This window comes from Ceratotherium simum, chromosome 27, assembly GCF_057802395.1.
Source record: "Ceratotherium simum simum isolate JZ-2026a chromosome 27, ASM5780239v1, whole genome shotgun sequence".
NCBI lineage: Eukaryota > Metazoa > Chordata > Mammalia > Perissodactyla > Rhinocerotidae > Ceratotherium > Ceratotherium simum.
This window is the reverse complement of record NC_141926.1, coordinates 35,539,985-35,560,908: the sequence shown is the minus strand read 5'-3', so window position 1 is coordinate 35,560,908 and position 20,924 is coordinate 35,539,985. Positions and strand designations below refer to the sequence as shown.

Here is a 20,924-nt window from a genome sequence, read left to right as displayed (position 1 = left end):
GAAAACATAGAGGCTAAGCTCCTTGATACTGGTTTGGCAATAATTTTTGCATGTGACACCAAAAGCAAAGGCAACAAAAGCCTTTGGAAAAAATGACAGCCCACGGTAAATGAGGTGAATTTGGAAGAGTGAAAGAAACCAACCACAAAATGAAAAGCCAACCCACTGAATAGGAGAAATTATTTGCAAATCACATAGCTGATAAGGGGTTAATATCCAAAATATGTAAAGAACTCATACAACTCAATATCAAAAAGAGATCCAATTAAAAAATGGGCAGAAAAACTGAATATACATTTTCCCAAAGAAGACATACGAATGGTAAACAGTTCTATGAAAATGTGCTCAATATCACTAATTATCAGGGGAATGCAAATCAAAATCACAATGAGATATCACCTCAAACTTGTTAGAATGGTCATCATCCAAAAGACGTGAGATAACAAGTGTTGGCAAGAATGCAGAGAAAAGGGTAATTTGTGCACTGTTGGTGGGAATGTAAATTGGTGCAGCCACTGTGGAAAACAGTATGGAGGTTCCTCCAAAAATTAAAAGTAGAACTACCATATGATCCAGCAATCCTACTTCTGGGTATATGTCCAAAGCAAATGAAAACAGGATATCAAAAAGATGTCTGTACTCTCATGTTCATTGTAGCATTGTTCCCAGTGGCCAAAGTATGGAAACAACCTAAAAGTGTCCCTCAACAGATAAATGAATAAAGAAGATATGTTGTGTGTATGTGTGCATGTGTGTGTATATATGAATATTAATCAGCTGTGAGAAAGGAGGAAATCCTACCATTTGCAACAACATTCAATGGACCTTGAGGGAATTATGCTAAGTGAAATAAGCCAGAGAGAGAAAGATTAATACTGCTTGGTATCACTTATATGTGAAATCTTAAAAAAAAAAAAAAAATGACTATAGTTGATAACACTGCTTTTTTATAACTGAAGTTTGCTGAGAGTAGAACTTAAATGTTTTCAATTACAGCAACAAAGAAAGACAAATATGTGAGGTGATGGATATGTTAATTAACTAGATGAGGAGAATATTTTCACAATGTACATGTATATCAAATCACCACTATGTACACTATAAATAACTTAAAATTTTATATATCAATTATACCTCATTAAAGCTGAAATTCTTTTTAAAAAGTTAAACTCAGAAATAATATTTATAAATGATTATAATATACATTTTAAATAAACTATTCTATTGATACAATTAGAGAAAAGACTGCTAAAATAAACATCACTGTAAAATTTATATATTATTCATAATTTTATGCTTGCTTTGGTTTAAAAATTTTATGCATTTAAAAATTTAAAATCTCTCTCTTTTTTTTTTTTACTACAGAAACACGGTTTTCAGAGAAGCTGCCGAGTCAAGTGAGTGAGCGCATAGAAGTAGCTTGGGAATATTCCCTAAATGATCAGTGGAATGACCCAGGTGTCTACCGGTTGTCGTGATAAAAATCTTGCTGTTACATTTCTTCTAGAAGGTGTGAAAATATATAACTGCAAATAGAAATAGCAATTAAAAAATATGTAAGACCGTTAGCCTAACAGACAAAATTGGCAGAGAAAACATCATTTCCTGCCACAAAAAATAAAAATAATTGAATGCTCCAGATTTTAGTGTCAGCTCTCATCCGAGGCTGTTTAATAGTAAGCATGAGTTTACAAAGCAGGGACACAGTGACAGCAAACTGTGGCGTAGGAGGGCTATAGCCAATAACTCGAGGCTATGGGCAGAAACAGGTATATCCTGTTTTACTTTTCTTAATATTTCATGCTTTTTAAAATGTCAACAATTTACAGTTTTTGAGGCTAAATGTTCTGGATATCTTTGTACTTGGAGAGACATAAGTATCAGAAATTATTTGAAAATTCTTGACAAAGCTTAAGAATCCAAAAAATAAATGTTGATGTTTTTGCAGTTATTAAGAAGGCAAAAATATTCTTACAGTTAGCATAAAAAAATTATTGCCGGGGGTCGGCCTAGTGGCGTAGTGGTTACGTTCGCGCGGTCTGCTTCAGCGCCCCGCGGTTCGTGGGTTCAGATTCCGGGCACGGACATATGCACTGCTCATCAAGCCACGCTGTGGTGGCATGCCACATACAAAGTAGAGGAAGACTGGCACAGATGTTAGCTCAGGGACAATCTTCCTAGGCCAAAAAAATTGCAAATTTTTATGACGTATTTTTTTATGGCCCAAAAGAAGAAAAAGTTCACATCAGTTACTCTGTTTCAATCAGGCAGTTTGAATGAGTTCATACACAAAACAGAATCTCAGGGAGGGCAGAGATCTTGTCTGCTGTGTTCACAGAAGGCAGTTAGCGGGTACTTGCTATACATTTTTTGAATTAATAAATAGGGCATGTGAAAACTTTCCAACTAAATACAGTGAATTATTTTAAGTGCTTTCCTTTTAAAAACACTCTAGGGAGTTACTATAGTCTAACATTGCAACCTTTTATTTATTTATTTTTGGAAAATGGAAAAAATATTTACATTAGAACTTAGGTCAAATTTTTAAAAAACAAATTCCGAGTTTTCCTCTTCATATGGTAAGACTGTGGGTTGATTGACTGACCCTCCCTTTTCATCCACTTTCTCCCAGGCCTTTATTATAAAGACTGCAAAAGGTATAAACTCAACTACTCGAATTCCAACTTTCCAAACTTCCTTGCTGCTGGGGGTATCCATGTTCTCGCTGTTCTCACTGAGAAATGTAAGTTGATGTTCTCTGATTCTGTCTTTTCCCCTAAATGTTTTCTACTGTCCTTTTGCCTGGAAAATTATGTGATGCCAGGAAGTAAAGCAGCCTTCTTGTGACATGAGGAAATAGCATGTGTATGTGAAGGCCTGAGAAAGATCCTAGGTCCTTGTTGGCATAATGGAGATATTGTACCAGCCCTGGATTGAACATCTCCAAATGTGTTCTTATCTTGGGCAATTCCTTGTATATTTAAGTTTTTAATGTTATGGTTTTTTCTATTACTTGCAGCTGATCTCATACTTAACTGATAGAAGTCACACATCATTTAGTTATCTATCTTCTAAGTCAAATATGTTTATTGGTTTGGGATTCCACAGAGGCAGACTCTGGGATGTGGATTCAAGTGCAAGTATTTTATTTTGGATGTGATCCCAGGAAACATCGGTGGGGAATGAAGAAGTAAGAAAGAGAAGGGAAAGAAGTCAATAAAGAGACATTATCCATTATCAGAGACATGGACAGAACTTTGGAATAGCTTCTTAGAGGCCCAGTTAAAGTTTCATCTGGCTGGCGGCTTCTGAAGGGTTCGGTTTATGGCGGAATCAGTTAATCTCGAGGTCAAGTGCCCACTGTCAAAGCTCCTTCACCAATAAGTGAAGGCAATGTTATGTGCAATCTCCAATTCTTGGACATTGGTGCTGGTTGAAGCACTGCAGGCAGAAGAGTAAACCCATATTGGAGATACTTTCCAATAGCAGCAAGGTTGAATTATCTCTTCCCTGGTATATATGAGGTCCAATGCAACCAACCTGGCATCAAGTGACTGATTGGTCTCTAGTGAGCAGCATTCTATTGGGGTTCTGTCTCACTTTCAGTTATATACTTGGGAATGTGTGTTTCCCATCCCCAGGGATGGGAAATGAATTAGATATCCTGGATTTCCTGATGATGAGAGTGCCCCGTATCAATACATTCTGCCTTTCCCATCTTATAGTCCACTTCCCACCCTCTACCACAGTCTAGCACTTTTAACATTCATTTTCAAGCATGTCCTCCCAGTTCCTACCGCACACATTACATAGATTCTGCAACTCCTTGGGTAAGTAATCCCTGTCTCCCTAAAGTATCCACCAGGAAATCCTCATCCCAAGCCTCAGTGTCCATTCCTTCCCCAAAAGGACTCTGACACCAGTGTAGAAGCCTTGGCAGGGCTGTGAATTCAGCTCACTTTCTACGTCTGTCAGCAATTTGCCTCCCACTGTTGGAGAAAAGGATTTTTGTATCATACCAAGCTCTGGGTTGACTGTTGGCTGCCTCAGCCCTGTTACTTTTATACTATAAGGCTTCTATTGCCGTTGTCGTATGCCAATCAATGCCATAGCCTTATATACCATTTCTTGATATTTCCCAAAAGTTAGAGGTATTGCTTGAACTAAGGTGTCTCCTTCCCCTGGAGCCCATCCCAATTCACCACAGGCGAGAATCTTAGCATAAGAGAAATTATACCCACATGGCTCACAGGGTCCTTGTTGCCATCTGGCTGGTGACTGACTGATCCAGTTCCAGAATCTTGTCTTGAGGGTCTGCTCCTATGACCACTTTTGGCATCAGTTGTCTCTTTGGATTCCCCCAGAAGCACTGTGGGACAAGGATTCAAGCGAAGGTCCTTTATTTGAGAGATGATTCCAGAAAGCACCACTAGTGGAGTGGGATAGTACGTCAGGAAGGGGAAAGAAATCATTAAAAGGTGGGTTATCAGGCTAGTTACCAGTTTGGGCAAGTGGGCTCAGTCCTGGTAGGGAGCTAAGGGGAGATGATATTATACCAATTAAGGGGTGAAAAGACTGAGGTGTTTATCCACTAATTCTCCCTCTGTCATTGGTTGGAGCATTAACTCTCTGGCCCTTTCACCTTGCCTTATGCATAGAGCAAGCCTACCCCCTCAGCGACACTGACACCCTCAAGCAGAGAGTCACAGGTATTCACAGTAAGCTGCCTTTAGGGTGTAGATGTGTGTACAGAAGAGACACGGCTACATCTGCTCCAACAAGGAACATCTTTCCTTTCTCATACAATTGGGAAGGGCATGATTATGCCAGCTGGAGAAATCTACCTCTGGCCGCATGCCTAGGCAAAATAAGGAATTGTATATACACTGTGTGATGACAAGTGCTCAAGAATCACTTTCTCTAAAGACATTGCATCAACTATCCTCTTGCTCTGGTGTCTGAAATGCTCCCATTTTTTTTTAATGCCTTTGGCCTAGACTCTCGATATCCTTTGTTCAAGGATAAATTATACCTGGAAAGAATCATGCATTAAACCATTATAACAATAAAATATAATGCATAAAATAGGAAAATGATAGTGCCATTAGCTACCACACTGAAGGTAGATTCTGGCATTGAAGCACAAAAACCACAATATCTCTTTAAAAGCTAAACATCTGGAAATGTTCCTAAGTCTATAAATTTAAAAATATGTAGATTTTATATATAGATGCTCACATGGCTTGACTAACTGGCTCACATGGCCAGTTAGTCAAGCTCACTAACTGGCTACATGACTCATTCTAACACAATAGCCTGTAACACACAAGCAGTTTACACTGCACTACTGCATTTAACACAAAACAGTGGATGATAGCCAAGACCCCCTTCTCTAAGGGCTTCTCTCTCACCCTACTTTCCAAAGCCCAGATCCATACCCAAGTATAAGTTGCTACATTACAAGTAAAGAACGTAATGTAACACTTTGGTCCTAATAATTTGTGGGGTTTTTTTGTTTTTTGTTTTGTTTTGTTTTGTTTTGTTTTGCTTGCTGAGGAAGATTTGCCCTGAGTTACCATCTGTGGCCAATCTTCCTCTTTTTGTATGTGAGCCACCGCCACAGCACAGCTACTGACAGGTGAGTGGTGTAGGTCCACGCTCAGAAACCGAACCCTGCCGCCGAAGCAGAGCGTGCCGAATTTAACCATTAGGCCACCGGGGCTGGCTCGATTTGTGTCCTACTTTCCAAAGCCCAGATCCATACCCAAGTATAAGTTGCTACATTACAAGTAAAGAACGTAATGTAACACTTTGGTCCTAATAATTTGTGGGGTTTTTTTGTTTTTTGTTTTGTTTTGTTTTGTTTTGTTTTGCTTGCTGAGGAAGATTTGCCCTGAGTTACCATCTGTGGCCAATCTTCCTCTTTTTGTATGTGAGCCGCCGCCACAGCACAGCTACTGACAGGTGAGTGGTGTAGGTCCACGCTCAGAAACCGAACCCTGCCGCCGAAGCAGAGCGTGCCGAATTTAACCATTAGGCCACCGGGGCTGGCTCGATTTGTGTCCTTGAAACATTCAAAAGTGAAAACTCTCCTCTCTTCCATGTGATATTTTTTCCTAGTTTTCTCTATTTTATATCATTTTGCTTTGGGATTTCCTTTCTCTAAGTCCTGTCATGCAGTTATTACAGTAAAAGAGTCCTGATATTACCTTTTTTCTTGAAGGGTGTCTACTTTCAAAAGGCAGAAAAGGACCACGGCGAGGAAGAGAGAGAGGAGGCTTGTGGTGTTCCTTACAGGACAGCTCTGCTCTAGACTGCAGGAAGAAAAGTCTCTGGAGAGGACACTGCATTTTTGACGGTGCCTGTATCATTTAGGGTCTCAGCCAGAAATAGACAGCACATTCAAATTAGGATAATTGGAGGAGGATTTAATTAAGGGGCAATTTACAAACATGAAGGCAGTGTGTCAGGAAGCCATAAAGAATAGTGCAGGATCTCATGCCATCACCACCCACAGGCCTGAAAGAGAGAAGGGAGGGAGCAGTTACAGGATCCCAGTGACCCAGAAACCTGGAGAGGAGCTCCTACAGGAGCTATCGCTTCAGTCAAGGATGCAGCCAGTCCACGGAGACTCTGCCGGGAGGGAGACAAAGAAAAATACCCTGATCTCTCTCTCCTCTCCCACTGGTCTCCTACCTGGGCTTTCTGTTGAGTGACCCCAACTGAAGCCAGACAATAAGAGGATGAGTCGATGGAGTCTGTACAAGTCAGCATCTCAAGGCATAGAGCAGAGTGGAAAAGGGTGGAGAGTGGATCTGAAAAAGCACTGGAATAGTTCCAGCCCACAGTCCTTATTTATATTTGAGAGAATCAATCAATGTATTAATTTGGTAAAATTTAGGGACCAACTTGCAATAAAGAAGCTTAAAAATTAGACATTTGTTCTCTCTGCTTCCTGGAAGCTATGCTTCGTTAATCGAGTGCTCATGCCAGGGAAGTAGAGCAATTTTAGAATTAATTTTGGTTGTCTAGGAGAAGTAGTCAGGTGGTGCCAGTAGCAGCCTCCACAGCCCAGGGGCAGCAGAGCCAGTGGCAGAACCCAGTATCCAGTGTTGGCAGCCCTGGCCCTCCACTCCCAGATGTTCCCTTAGATGACCTTCCCTGTGCTTCTACCAGTTAAGTTTCTGAGTTTTTCTGAGCCTAGTTCTCCAGCTTTCCTATTATATCTGTTTAGTTTTTTTCCCAAATAAATTGCTTGGCAGCTTAAATTCACCGGAGACCACGTGTGGTTTCTGAAGTAAAGAATTCTTATTAGTGGGGAAAAAATGATACCATGAGTAGGTTGTATAGGTGACTTGCAGGGGCTACCATGGTACACAGGGGGGCCAGGGTTGTACCCCAGTGGTCTAAACTTAAACAATGTTGGTAAATAAGAAGGAATCTAAAATTGCTCATCTTGCTTAATTGGGGCTGGAAACAAACAACCCAAATGTTCATCTAGTATTCCAGGAGGAGAATCCTAACCTCTAGCATAATATAGCACATCTACGATTCATATTTCACCTGTAGTAACCTGCAACAAAGAGCTCGTTGAAGACATTGAGAAACTCAGCAACTGCCAGGGAGCAGTATACCAGGAAGGAGGCATTCAAGGACCACAGGGTGACCAGATGCTTCTACTGACACTGGCTAGTTTAAAGAAAAACAATGAGCAGCAGCCTAAATCCCAAAATTCTTGGCTCAAGTAATAGACTGAAAAGCAAAAAATTTCTAGAATTAAGCTAAAGAATATTTTTTCTTTTGCAATGGTAGAACTGAGATGGGGGAAAATGCATATTTGAGATTGCAGTTACTGTGTCAATCTGTAACTGCATTGGTGTCTATCCCACATTTCCTAATCTCTTCACCTTCCTTCCTCCCAGCCCTGCTCTCTGTACAGTAGGAGTCTGCCAGTGAGGTGCATCATTGAAAAACAGCGATGGGGAAAGACAGCTGAGGTGAATGCGGCAGTGACCAGAGCGGGACCAAAAAGAGAGGTGGAAACCTCTATTGTCAAGGATGATCAGGAGACTGCCAAGAGGGCCACTTGTATGCATTCAGGAAATTGTTATCTATGAGTAAGGAATTTCCTAAAAGGGAATAAGAAAAGAAATTGGAGAAGGGGAGGATAAAATTTTTCTCACCATTAGGTTTTCTCCCTGAATTTATCTAAATAATACCATAGTATTCCTATAAGCTTCTTACCAGCTTTTAAAACAGCTGCTGTAGACAAAAAGCTTTATTTATGGAGATTTTAAAAAATAATCTTTTCATGTCTTTGCCAGTTCTCCATAAAATCTAGCTATATTTTGCTCTTTAATATAACTGTGCCCCTAGTGATACTCTTCTAAAATTTAAGTGGCCCAGTGATTACTGTCTTTTATGGACTCCTCATTTTCTGATGCTTTTCTTTAAATTGAGTACTGGTTTTATAGTATTACAAAAGCATTCATGGACAAACTCTATTGTAGCCAATTGTCAAGAAATAATCATAGAATAGTTTAATCACTAAATTTATTGTGATAGGAAATAATATGTACAAGAAAAATATCTCTAAAATCAGCATGAACATAATTTAAATGTAAAATGCTTTCGTATATACCTTTGAATCCTGTTAAAAAGGGGAGAGGAGAAGCAATCCTTCAATAAGGGGAATGCAACAATTGAACAACCAATATTAATTTTTAAATGTGTAGTGGATTTAAATTATTAGCAATGTAAGTCAATAAAATTCAGATGCTCTGAAACAACCTTTTTCAACTCAATCCAAGCTCCTGATCTCCCCATTTCATACAGACATCTTTACTGGGTCCACTTGAGGTTTTCACTCTCTCTGGTTGGTCTGTTTAAAGCAAACGCCATCTTATTCAAATTCCATCCCAAGGTGTTCTCATGGCCCTCTCAGTTGCCTCTCTTGGGCCCTGACCTCACGCTCCTAGAAACTTACTCAGCTGCCTGGGGACCTGCAGTGAGGACTGGGCACACACCACCTCTCTGCCCTGAGCTGTTTGTGGCAGAAGAGTCTTCAGTGGTGACCAGTTGTTAGATCTGGGATGATCATGTATGGCCAAGAAGAACCTGTGGGTTTACTGCTCCCTGTGAGAGCACAGACCCCTCAGTTTCCCACATGTTTAGCTGGTGGCTTTGCACCACTTACCTTATGGAGACTTCATTGAGACTCTCTATGTTGTGTTTAGTTACTGGCAAATACATGAGCCTTACTGTAAGCCTCTCTGGGTCTACAGGAATTTCTGGATCGCTTCCGTGCTACTCTAGTGAAGTGAGAAACTCAAGGGATGATCTGAAAGCCCTCTTATGTCCAGACCCCCTCTCCATGCTGCCATATTTCTTGCTCCCTCTTCCACATAGACATCTTTATGGGTTGCTACTCTCAAACTCAGTGGTAAAATAGAAACCCAGTTTCTTCTAATTCTGAAACCCCCCAACTTCTGAGGAACTCAAGCATATCCACCCCCTCCTTTTGAGGAATCACTGAGTAGGGGCAGGATTCATGTCTCTTGCACCTTTCTCTCCTTCCTCATAACTCTACACTAGAATTTCTCAGCAGCCCCACTATTAACATTTTGGGCTAGATAATTCTTTGTTATGGGTATGGATGTCCTCTATATTATAGGTTGCTTAGCAGCATTCTTGGGTTTTACCCACTAGATGATAGCAGCACATCCCCAGTTGTGACAATCAAATGTTTCCAGACATTGCCAAATGTCCCCTGGGAGAGGCAAAACCACCCTCCACTGAGAGACGCTGCTCAACACTGACTTCCACTAGGATAAAGGTCTTTTGTATATACGTAGTATGGATTGAGGAGGGAAGATAGGAACCTGCTCTGTCTGTTAAAATCTCTACACATCTGTACCATCTCTAAACTCAGTGATATCATTTGAAACCTAGTGCTTAAAAAGATCTGGGAATTCTCTTTTCTCAGCAGTGGACTGTGTCCACAGAAATACACTTCCATTTAACTTGAAGATCAGTAAGGGACAACACATGGCCCAGAAAACCAGGTTAAGAGCACCTTCAATTAATACGACATCACACACTACATCACATACAAGCTAGCACATATGCTTTGGAACCCAAGAGAAAGAGATACCCATTGTAGTTGTTTATGCCCTGTTGAGGATTAGAATAGCCTTGTTTAGTCTGGATGTTGCTGCCTTCCTAAAGTATGATCCTTAAATTCCCAAGTCTAAAATTGTATCATTAAATGTTAGATAAAACTTGTATCCTTTGAAAATTTCTTCATGGAATTCACCTCCTGACTATCCCCTCTAGCCATCACTCTCTTTTCTTTTAACTTAATTCGCAAACCTTCTTTAAAAAGGAGTCTAGGCTCAATGCTTCCCCTCTCTTACTTCCTTTCATTCCTTGACCCATTGCAATAGGGCTTCTTTTCACACTATCCCACTAAAACTGCTGTGATTAACATCACCACCTACAATATCCAACACATATATATACTCTACTGGCCTTATCTTCATGTCTCCTGACCTCTCCACCATATTTTATATTACAACTAGTGTGACTTTCCATGAGTGGCCCAACATCAAGTTCTTAACCACTGTGCCAATTCCTTCTCATTTTCTTATTGGTGCAGATGTTGCCTGATTTTCTTCTCTCAGAGACTCTCGCTTGTCTTGCTTGGCACACTCTGCCTGGGGCAGGCATCCCTCGGTGCTTCTATGATGGATGTCTTTCACTTTTTCTTCTAGATGGACTCCTAAATCTCTCCACCTTGCTCTATGCCCTAAGAAGCTGACCTATAGGGACTGTATCAATGAGCCAGGTACTCTGGCTTCCTCTGGCCAGGTTTGGTCAATGGGGAGCATGAGCAAGAGTTCAGAGGAAGAGAAGAGAGTCAGGTCAGCTTATTTATTCCCCTCCTGTGAGGTCTCCTCAAGCTGACTGTGTCCCTCAACAGGTGGTCACCATTTCTCTCATTGTGACCTGTACTCCTTGTATATCTTTACATCTAGCTTTAGGGGACCTTTATCTTCTCTCATGTGTTTAGGTCTAGAAGTTGTGATGAAGCTATTTGTCATAGCTTCCTGCAATATCCTTTTGGTTTCCATTTATCCTCCCCACACTTTTGTAACCCATCTCTTTGTAAATACACCCTCCATGAATTACTCTGGCTATTATTGAACTTGCCTAAAGTTTTCTGTTGGGACCCTGAATGATATGCCCACCAACATACTGTCACGGTCCTGTCCTTTTTCCCAAGGTCGCAACAATTACATATGATTTTCTACTTAATTTATATAACCTTTGTCCTCCACAGGAACTTCAAATTCATGTCCAAAATTGAATCTATTATCCTTTTCCCTCCCCAAAGTCACACTCCTAAAAGTTAATTTGACTCATTCTCACTAATTATATTAATTAATCTATAATTAATATAACTAAATCTTAACTGAAATGGCTCTCAATGTGTCCTACTTCTCCATCTTGACCACCTCTCTCTTAGGTTACATACTATTACATTTCTCACTTAAACTGTGAAAATAACCTTTTAACTAACCTCGCTGTCACCTGGCTCACTACTAGTGAATTTGTCTTCCACACTAGTAGTGTGAACTATCCTATCTTGCAGAGCTGACCCAGAAACTTTTCCAAGGTACTTTTTCATCAAAATAATAAAACTGCAAGTATCTTAACAAAACTTACTACTCATCTCTTGATATGGGTGCCCTGTAGTCTCATATCCATCCACCAAGTTCTTCCCTCCTTAATTTCTGGAAATGCCAATTTACATTCCTCTGAACGAGTTATATTATTTTACTTCTCCATGCTTATGCACATGTTGTTTTTCACATGTTGTATTCATTAGATGAATATCTCCTTATATTTCATTTACTCGTATATCAACTCTTCCTCTGTAAAGCTTTCTTGATCTCAAAACAACTTCACTACACATTCCCTTGAACTATATACATAGAAGGTAATAAACAAGATAATATACTTTACTTACTTATTTTTTTTTAATATGTTGCTAAATTTAAACTCCTTAAAAGTAGAGACCACTTAAAAAAAATCACTTCAGGGGCCGGCCAGGTGGTACAGTTGTTAAGTTTGGCGCACTCCACTTTAGCGGCCCAGGTTCACAGGTTCAGATCCCAGGAGCGGACCTACACCTCATCAAGTCATGCTGTGGTGGTGACCCACATATAAAATAGAGGAAGATGGGCTCAGGGCCACTCTTCCTCAAGCAAAAACAGGAAGATTGGCAACAGATGTTAGCTCAGGGCCAATCTTCCTCACCAAAAAAAAAAAAAAACAAACAAAACATCACTTCAGGTTTCAGGTAATTGGAACTACCTTATCAGAAATTATTGATCCATCACATCATTTACTCTTTTCACATAGAGAATATATTTTTCAAAAATAAAGAGAATTTTTACATTTCATTTATAAATAAATCATATTTTGGAGTATTGTCTTTAAGCAACTTTCCAGACTAAGTAATTATAACTAAATGTCAACCTTATTTTCCTCTTGAACAAAGGCAAATTTTTGGCCATATGCCAGAGAAAGAAATCAGTATGGTAGGTACAATGATTCCTTAAACTTATTTGTCTCCTTTTCTGGCTGGCTTGATACACCTTTACTATAAAATATTACATGTAAATATAATTATAATTCACTTCCCTAGGGACATCCAGTCCTATAACATTAAGGGTTAAAATTCTATATATTCAAGTTCTTACTTAAAATTAGAACCAGAATTAGTGTTATTTAGATATATGTTTGTTTGTTTGTTTGTTTTTAGTTACTAGATTAAGCTTAATTTCCATCCATTATTGACTATCCATAAGCGAAAGCTTTTTTTGTAATTTTAAAGTATGCCTGAATTTCATAAATCTTGTGAACTTTGATAATTCTTTTCCAGAGATATGTTGCTAATCAAGATATTAAACATAATTGATTCAAGCTAACAATTGGTTTTTGCAGTTAAGGTAGAAACAAAATAATTTGTGAGTAGTAAGTACACATTACACAGATTAATGTAATTGTTTGCAACTAAAATACAATAGTGTTCTGTAATGTGGCAAATAACATTAATTAGAATGCAATCTTTGTGATATAGATATTTATAACTACTTCTTTAAAATTATCCTTTATTAATTCCATAGAAGATATATTTCAAGTAACTCTAAACTTGAAGTTTAGAAATCCATTTATAGGTTTTTCTTAGAGAAGATTCATGATTCTTCACAACAAATATTTAACTGTAAATCATAAACTGAAAAAGTATAAAACTTCAGACAAGTCTTATTCAGAGCTATTCTGTTATCACCAAGCCTTAATTAATAACTACATAAAACTGTTAATATTATAGCAAATTTTAAAATTAATCATGCAAATATTGAAGGAAGAGCATCAGATTTTTTATTTCTTTTTGCAAACAAAGCAGCAAGAGTCTAGACTAGGAATTATATAGTGAAAAGCACCATCAAACACGCAAATTAAAAATTGCTTGAAGCTCTTTGAAGGTTATGTCTCAATATCCTTGGAAGGAGACATTTGAAAAATATAAGATCTTCCGAAATTGACTGTCTGTGTAGATCTATTAACCTACTAAACAGATAGGTGAAAACATTTGCACAGGAAGTATTTTAAAACATGTTCTATCTACACAAATGCATATATTAGGGAGTTGGATTCAACATTTTCATGACTTAAAAAATAATAATAATAAAACAGGTGACTTCCAAAAAATTGACCCCTCGGACCAAATCCCGAGAAGCGGGACAGAGTGGTTTAGAGAGGGCCCTGAAGTCACACGCCCGAGAGTCCCAGTCTCGCCCCCACTACCTCATTCACTGTGAGCCTCACTGTCCTTCTCATGCAGCGAGACATGGAATAGTCTCCCTGAGTCGTCTTGGCAATCAGCTGAGACAGTGAATGTAGAGCCCAGAGCCCAGTCAACTCTAAGCACTTGATAAATGTTTGCTATTATTGCAGCAATGGCAGATGTGATGGTGACTGTATTCCCTCCCCTAGGGTCAGACGGTTCCCTGTTCTCTAGGGGTCTTTTGGTGAAAAGTGCGAGAAGCACTGACACATGTAAGCATTCCATATCTATTGCTCAAGCTAGTTTATTCACTTTCCTGTGGTCATATTTCACACCTCTGATATCCATCACTTAAGGCGCATTTGCCACCATCTCAGTCTTTAAAACCCTACACGTCCTACAGATATGTTCTCTCTCTTTCTTGGCTTCTTCCCTGATTATACTCAGTAAAAGTAACTTTTCCTTCCTCTACTGCAGGCATTATGTTTCATTTACATTTTTTGAGTGGTTACGATTACCTAGAAATATGCACTGTCTCATTTTCTCCTAACAGCCTAATGAAGTGAATATTATTATCCCCATTTTTCAGATGAAGAAACTGAGGGTTATATAGATTGTATTTATTGCCCAAAGTCACCAGCGAGGAAGCAGCTAAAAAGTGGCTGAGACAGGTCCACCAGCCTCCCATATCCACTTTCCAAAATCACTCTCCCCTACTCCTTTAAGCCTCAGATATGCCACTAACAGACCATCTTAGATTGCCACTATTTGTACCCATGGCTTATTTCTCTTACTAAATTATGAGCTCCTAGCATTCCAAAATTTTCATCTGCTGGTTGTTATCTAAAACAAAAAGGCCAACCAGGCACCAGAGAAGGAAAAAAAAAATTGCTTTTCATCTGACCTCACTAAACTCAAGAAATACTAACACTCTTAAGGGAAATGTGCATGAGGAGATTTCAAGACTATAAAGATTCAGAGAATTGACTTAACTTTCAGAAGCTAAGCCAAAGAAATCTGAATCTTTGGCATGTCACTATTAATGACACATGTCAACTTTCATAGGGTCATGAGATAAATAGTAACCTGAACCACCTGCTTCCAAAGCTTTTGTTTCCTCTGAAGGCCGACACAGGGTGTCCTATGAAGTCACAGGTCCAGTTACACCTGCTGCAGTCACTAGTGCAATTAAAGGGGACCAGCTCCTGGAGGAACTGATCAAACAGATCCAAATCTATCTTCTCCCCTTTATATAAATTCAAAACAATAAAATAACAAAGTAAATATGTTGCACACACAAAAAACTGACACTTCCTAAGACAACTAGGTCACAAAGATACAAATCAAAAAATAAAGTTACGCAAATTAAAAATGTTTAAGTAGCCATTTGAAGGAATAAAAATATTAAACATCACTCCTAGTCAACAGTGTCTACTTATTTCAGATTTTACACATTCAGTAGTTGAACACATAATTGACGTAATGCTTTGCACTTTTACAATTTTGTCAATAAGATTAAGACATCAATGGCAAGCTAACACAACGCTTAAGATCAGCATTTCTAGCTGCATAAGAAGAGGTCTTTGATTTGCCTGTACAAATTCAATAACAACTCATTAGATGTAAATATGACTTATTACTTTGTTTCTTCAAAGATAATGCCTCAGTATTTTGCCCTATGAAATAAAGCAAAAGATTTTATGTAATCTTAGATTTGAAGTGTATCTTAAATATCATTGTAGAAAGTGCTGAAGAGGCTAAAGGATTCCCAGAGTTTGAAGGCAAAGTCAGGCAAAGGTTACCCTCTGAAGCTGAAAGTTACAAAGATCGTAGCATTCCAATACCAGATTTAATTAAATATATTGAGCACGTACCATGTTACTTATATATATCCTCATATTGGTTGTCCTCGTTAATTGATTACTATTAGTAGTTAGTGAGATATCTCAGTTGCAAGTGACAGAAACAACTCAAGCTTGCTTAAGCAAAAAAAGAGAAATATACTGTGAAGAAATGGAGGAGGGGAGTGGTCTTATGGAACCTAAATAGGATTGCAGATGGACCTCAGATATTGACTAGAACTGACAAATGTAAACTATTAAGAGTTTTTATTTCTATCAATGATGCTTCTCTTTGCATAGCTTCGTTATTTTTCCTTCTGATTCTTTACCGACACAGCTTATTACGGCCACATCACAGCTCCCAATTTTACATGTTAAAAGTTGTCTATAAGCAAGAGTCACTTGCTATTTCATTCCCAATTTCAAAATTCCAAAAAAAAACAGAATCTCATTGCCAACAATTGTGTAATGTGTACAATCCAAACTAATCATTAATGCCTGGGAGACAACATTACCTGCCATTATATGGCTACCAAGAGTTACTTTGGTAAATAAGGGCAATAATGTTATAAATTTGAAAGATAACCCAAAATATATTAATGCGTGTGACCATTTACAGTGGTAACCTATTCAAAGATCCAAGGCATTCTACCCAATCCAGTTGAAGAGATGAAACACACCTAGGTTTCCTGGAAAACTATAAGCCACTCAGCTCTTTTGCACTGTGTCTGAGGTGCTCTCCCTATTTCAAAACAGAAAAGCTGTGGCCTGCATGAAGCATAAAAAAAGAATAGTTTATACATTAAAAATGAATCAATGCTAGCCAGCTTTGCCTAAGAGATAACGGCTGTCATGAATATTCAAGTAACTAAACAGGTGTGTTCTGTAGTATAATGTGGATAATTTCCTGAATCTACTGCATCCTGGATGAAATATTTCTTAAGACCACCTAGATGTCTTTACTCTACTTTTGTAAACAACCCATAGTCATATAACTTACAAGTTCAATTTCCCTGTCAGCTTTATATAAGAAAAATATTGACCTGGATCATAGACATAAATTTTCTCATCACTAGCAAAGTGTAATCCCCATGCTAAACAAATCTCTATCTAATTTACAAATGAGTAATATACGGTTTATTATGAGCCAGTGCTTTAAAAACTGATCACCCTTGAATGAACCAATTCCTAAAAACTTGCTCTTTACATGTAAAAGAATATGTTCAGTCACAGAAAAAGGAAAATGCATTCTCAAGAAATGCTTCTTATCTAGCTAATCCAGACAGATCATAATGACTTAACACTTACTGAAGTTGAAAAAATTACTCTCTTATAATGACAAAAACAAAAAAAAAAACAGATTTAAACAGCTCATTTAAGACGTATTTCAATAGGTGACTGAGCCTAATATTTATTGACAAGATATCTAAGTGAAAATTCTTGCAGCAAGGAAGCTCATACAAATAAGGTACCAAGTACGTGTTATAATGAAAGCTCTATGGGATCAAAAATGACTAACTCAAAATTGCACCACACCTACTTGAAATGTTAATAAATTGCTTTTGAAAAAACAATTACTTTCCAACTAAACAAATGCATGTACATTATATGGAATTCACTTTTGAGCATCTGAAGAAGAAAGACGTAAATTGTAATTGAAATGGTAGTTCCAGTTAATTCTCTTCACTGATGTTGAGATTTGATTTTAGGATAATAAATGATGATTATAAGCAACAAATTTAAAAGGTCATCAGGTGAAATAGTCCAATCTGGGAACTTCACAATTCCTTAAATTTGTGGTTTCCAATTATCTTTTAGTTGTGGAACATTTTTTTTTTAAGTATAGGTCAAAACACAATATGTAAAACTAGTATAATCAGAGCATGTTCTGGCTAATAGGAAAGGACGAGAAGCATAGGAGCACCCTACTGAACCTTTCTCTTCCTGTGCAAGCTGACTTTCAGTTACCTCCTTAAAACTCTAAAGCTCTGTGGAACACAGTTTATAAACCACTGTTTAAATTAATATTTCTTCTTATGCTTCCATGATTTTTCACAACAAATTCCAAACACATCAATACCAACATGATACAAGTATTTACAGCAGTTGCGTTCCACTCTCTGGAGAACATTGCTTCTAAACCGCTCCTTGACTCATGAAAACTTAGTTTCCTCCAATGGGATGGTATATAGCTATGCAATTAGTGCCATGTTTTCAGGTACCTTCCACTGTCATGAGCAGCCAGATCCAGGCTAGCACTTCTTTTTCTTCACTTAGAACTGAGAAGAGTGTTTACACAGGTTGAGGAAGATAATGGTGACTTACCAAAATGCTTGTTAACTGTTTCTTTTTCCTGGAACACTTTTTCCCCTTTTCAGGAAGTCATACAAAACATCACTATTTGATTTCTTCAGTTTACTGTATCCAAATGATACAGCATTTAAGGCCAAAACATTATGATATTCTCTACAGCATTATAGCTGCATTGTGCTCTTTCTTATTCTCTGCCTAAAAAGTAATGTTAGCAAACAAGATGGTAAAGCCATATTTTATTATAGTTTCTCACCTACCTAAATTTCTATTAATAATACCCATAAACATTCCCCCAACATTTAGGTATGATTATCATATTTATTTACTGATTATCATTGATAATATATGGAATTTAACTGCATTACCCTCCAGAACTGTGCAAGTAAAGGTATATATGCTGGAAGAGAAAAGTAAAGAAGAAAGAGGAGGATCAGGAGCAGAAGGTGTTGTTTACCGTGTATTTTATTTCTTTTAAAAAAATGTATTATTATAGAATGAGAAGACAAGCCACAAACTGAAAGAAAATATTTGCAAAAGATATCTGATAAAGGACTGTTATCCAAAACATACAAAGAACTCTTAAAATTCAATAATAAGAAAATAAGCAACCCAATTTAAAAAAAAGGCCAGAAGACCTGAACAGATGTCTCACCAAAGAATATATAGAGATGGCAAATAAGCATATGAAAATGTGTTCCACATCATATGTCATCAGGGAAATGCAAATTAAAACAGCAATGAGATATCACTACACATCTATTACAGTGGTGAAAGCCAATAACACTGACAACATAAAATACTGGCTAGGGGGGCCAGCCTGGTGGCATTGCGATTAAGTTCATGTGCTCTGCTTCACCAGTTCGAGTCCTGGGCGTGGACCTACTCACCGCTCATCAAGCCATGCTGAGGTGGCGTCCCACATAAAGGAAGTAGAAGGACCTACAACTAGGATATACAACTATGTACTGGGGCTTTGGGGAGAAAAAAGAGGAAGATTGGCAACAGATGTTAGCTCAGCACCAATCTTCCCCCCCCAAAAAAAATCTTCACCTAAAAAAAAAAAATGCTGGCTAGGATGTTGAGCAAGAGGAATTCTATTCATTGCTGCTGGAAATGCAAAATGGTGCAGCCATTTTGGAAGGCAGTTTGGCAGTTGGTTACAAAACTAAACATACTTTTACCATGATCCAGCAATCACTCTACTTGGTACTTACCCAAATGAGTGTAAAACTTATGTCTACACAAAAACCTGCACATAGATGCTTATAGCAGCTTTATTCATAATTGCCAAAACTTGAAAGCAACCAAGATGTCCTTCTGTAGGCAAATGGATAAACTGTGGTACATCCAGACAATGGAGTATTATTAAGTATTAAAAAGAAATGTGCTATCAAGCCATGAAAAAATATAGAAGAAACTTAAATACATATTACTAGGCGAAAGAAGCCAATCTGAAAAGGCTACATACTATATGACTTCAACTATATGACATTCTGGAAAGGTAAAACAATGGAGATGGTAAAAAGATAAGTGATTGCCAGAGGTTAGTGGGGAGGGCCGGATGAATAAGCAAAGCACAGGGATTTTTAGGGCAGAAACTATTCTGTATGATACTACAATGGTGGATATATGTCATTATACATTTGTGAAAACTCATAGAATGTACATTGAGGTTCACCTAGAGTGAACTATGGACTTTGGGTGATGTGTCAACATAGTCACATTGATTGTAACAAAAGTACCTCTCTCAAGGGGGATGTCAATAGTGGGGAAGGTTGTGCAAGTGTGGGGACAGGGGTACATGGGAACAGTTTGTACTTTTCACTCAATTTTGTTGTGAATATAAAATTGCTCTAAAAAATAAAGTTTATTAATTTAAAAAGTATTATTATGTAAACTTACTTGTTCTGTAGCTCACAGGTCTGTTGCGTGAAGCAAAGGGTCTAATGAATAAATAACTCTACTCTAGTCTTCTCCTCCGGGCTGAAGCTTTGTGTCCTGGATTGTCTTGGTACTCCACTCTAAACATGCTTAAAACGAATCTCTTCCTATTTCCTTCAAACTTTCTCTTTCACCTGCTTTGTCTAGCAGGGTTTACAGTGCAACCATCAACTCAGAAACCAAGAAGGAAAGCAGAGAATCATCCTTAATGCTGATAGCATTCTTGTCTCCCCCAAATCTAAATATTAGCTACATTTTGCCTTTTGAATTTGACTTGAACCCACCTTCTCCTCTTCCTAATCTCCAAAACTGTCACCCTGGGTACATACTAGAATCATTTGGGGAAACTTGCAAAGCTCCTGATGCCTAGACGTCAGCCGAGGTTAATTACAGCAGACTTGCTGGGGATGGGACCCAGGCACCAATAGTTTTTAAAGCTCCCGGGTGATTCTAATGTGCAGCGAGAGTTAAAATCCACTGATTAGTCCCTAATGATCTAGAGATGGATAATTTCATCGTGATCCTAATTGATAGCCCCGCCTCCAGGACTCTTCCTGCCAAATGCTAAATCCATCACCCAGAACGTGCTCTTAAAACACTCCTGATTTTTTTAACATATTCTTACTTTTATCCACTTCAGGATAAAGCCCAAATCCTTTACAGAGGATATACAAATCTGCACGATCTGGCTCCCAAGTTCTGCTCAGCCTCACAGCCTCATTTTCCACATCGAATGCCTTGCATTTGATGCTCCAGCAACACCAAGCTGCTTACCCCTCTCTGCACACACCTCACTGCCTTGCTCACGCTGCTGTCATTCTTTAGTTTCATTTAATTGTCGGCTCCTCGTTCTTTAAGACTCATCTCAGAAGCTCTCCTCATCTCCACCCTGCCAGGTCCTCTCAGTATGGATTTGCGCCCTTCATCTGGGCTGCGACAGATGTTACAAAACTTACCCCCCATGGACAGTAACT

General features: G+C 38.4%; 1 long non-coding RNA gene across 4 annotated transcripts in view; it reads left to right on the top strand.

Annotated features, from left to right (window-relative positions):
* Positions 1 to 20,924, top strand: part of LOC147913474 (uncharacterized) — a 42,420-nt gene that overhangs the window by 8,463 nt on the left and 13,033 nt on the right. For 3 of the 4 annotated variants that reach the window (XR_015548746.1, XR_015548745.1, XR_015548748.1), the window contains exons 2-3: positions 1,366 to 1,397; positions 2,633 to 2,743. This is a non-coding gene — a long non-coding RNA (uncharacterized LOC147913474). Of the gene's footprint in view, positions 1 to 1,365; positions 1,398 to 2,632; positions 2,744 to 6,223; positions 9,263 to 20,924 lie in introns of those variants that run through there. The other variant, XR_015548747.1, reaches the window with a different exon arrangement.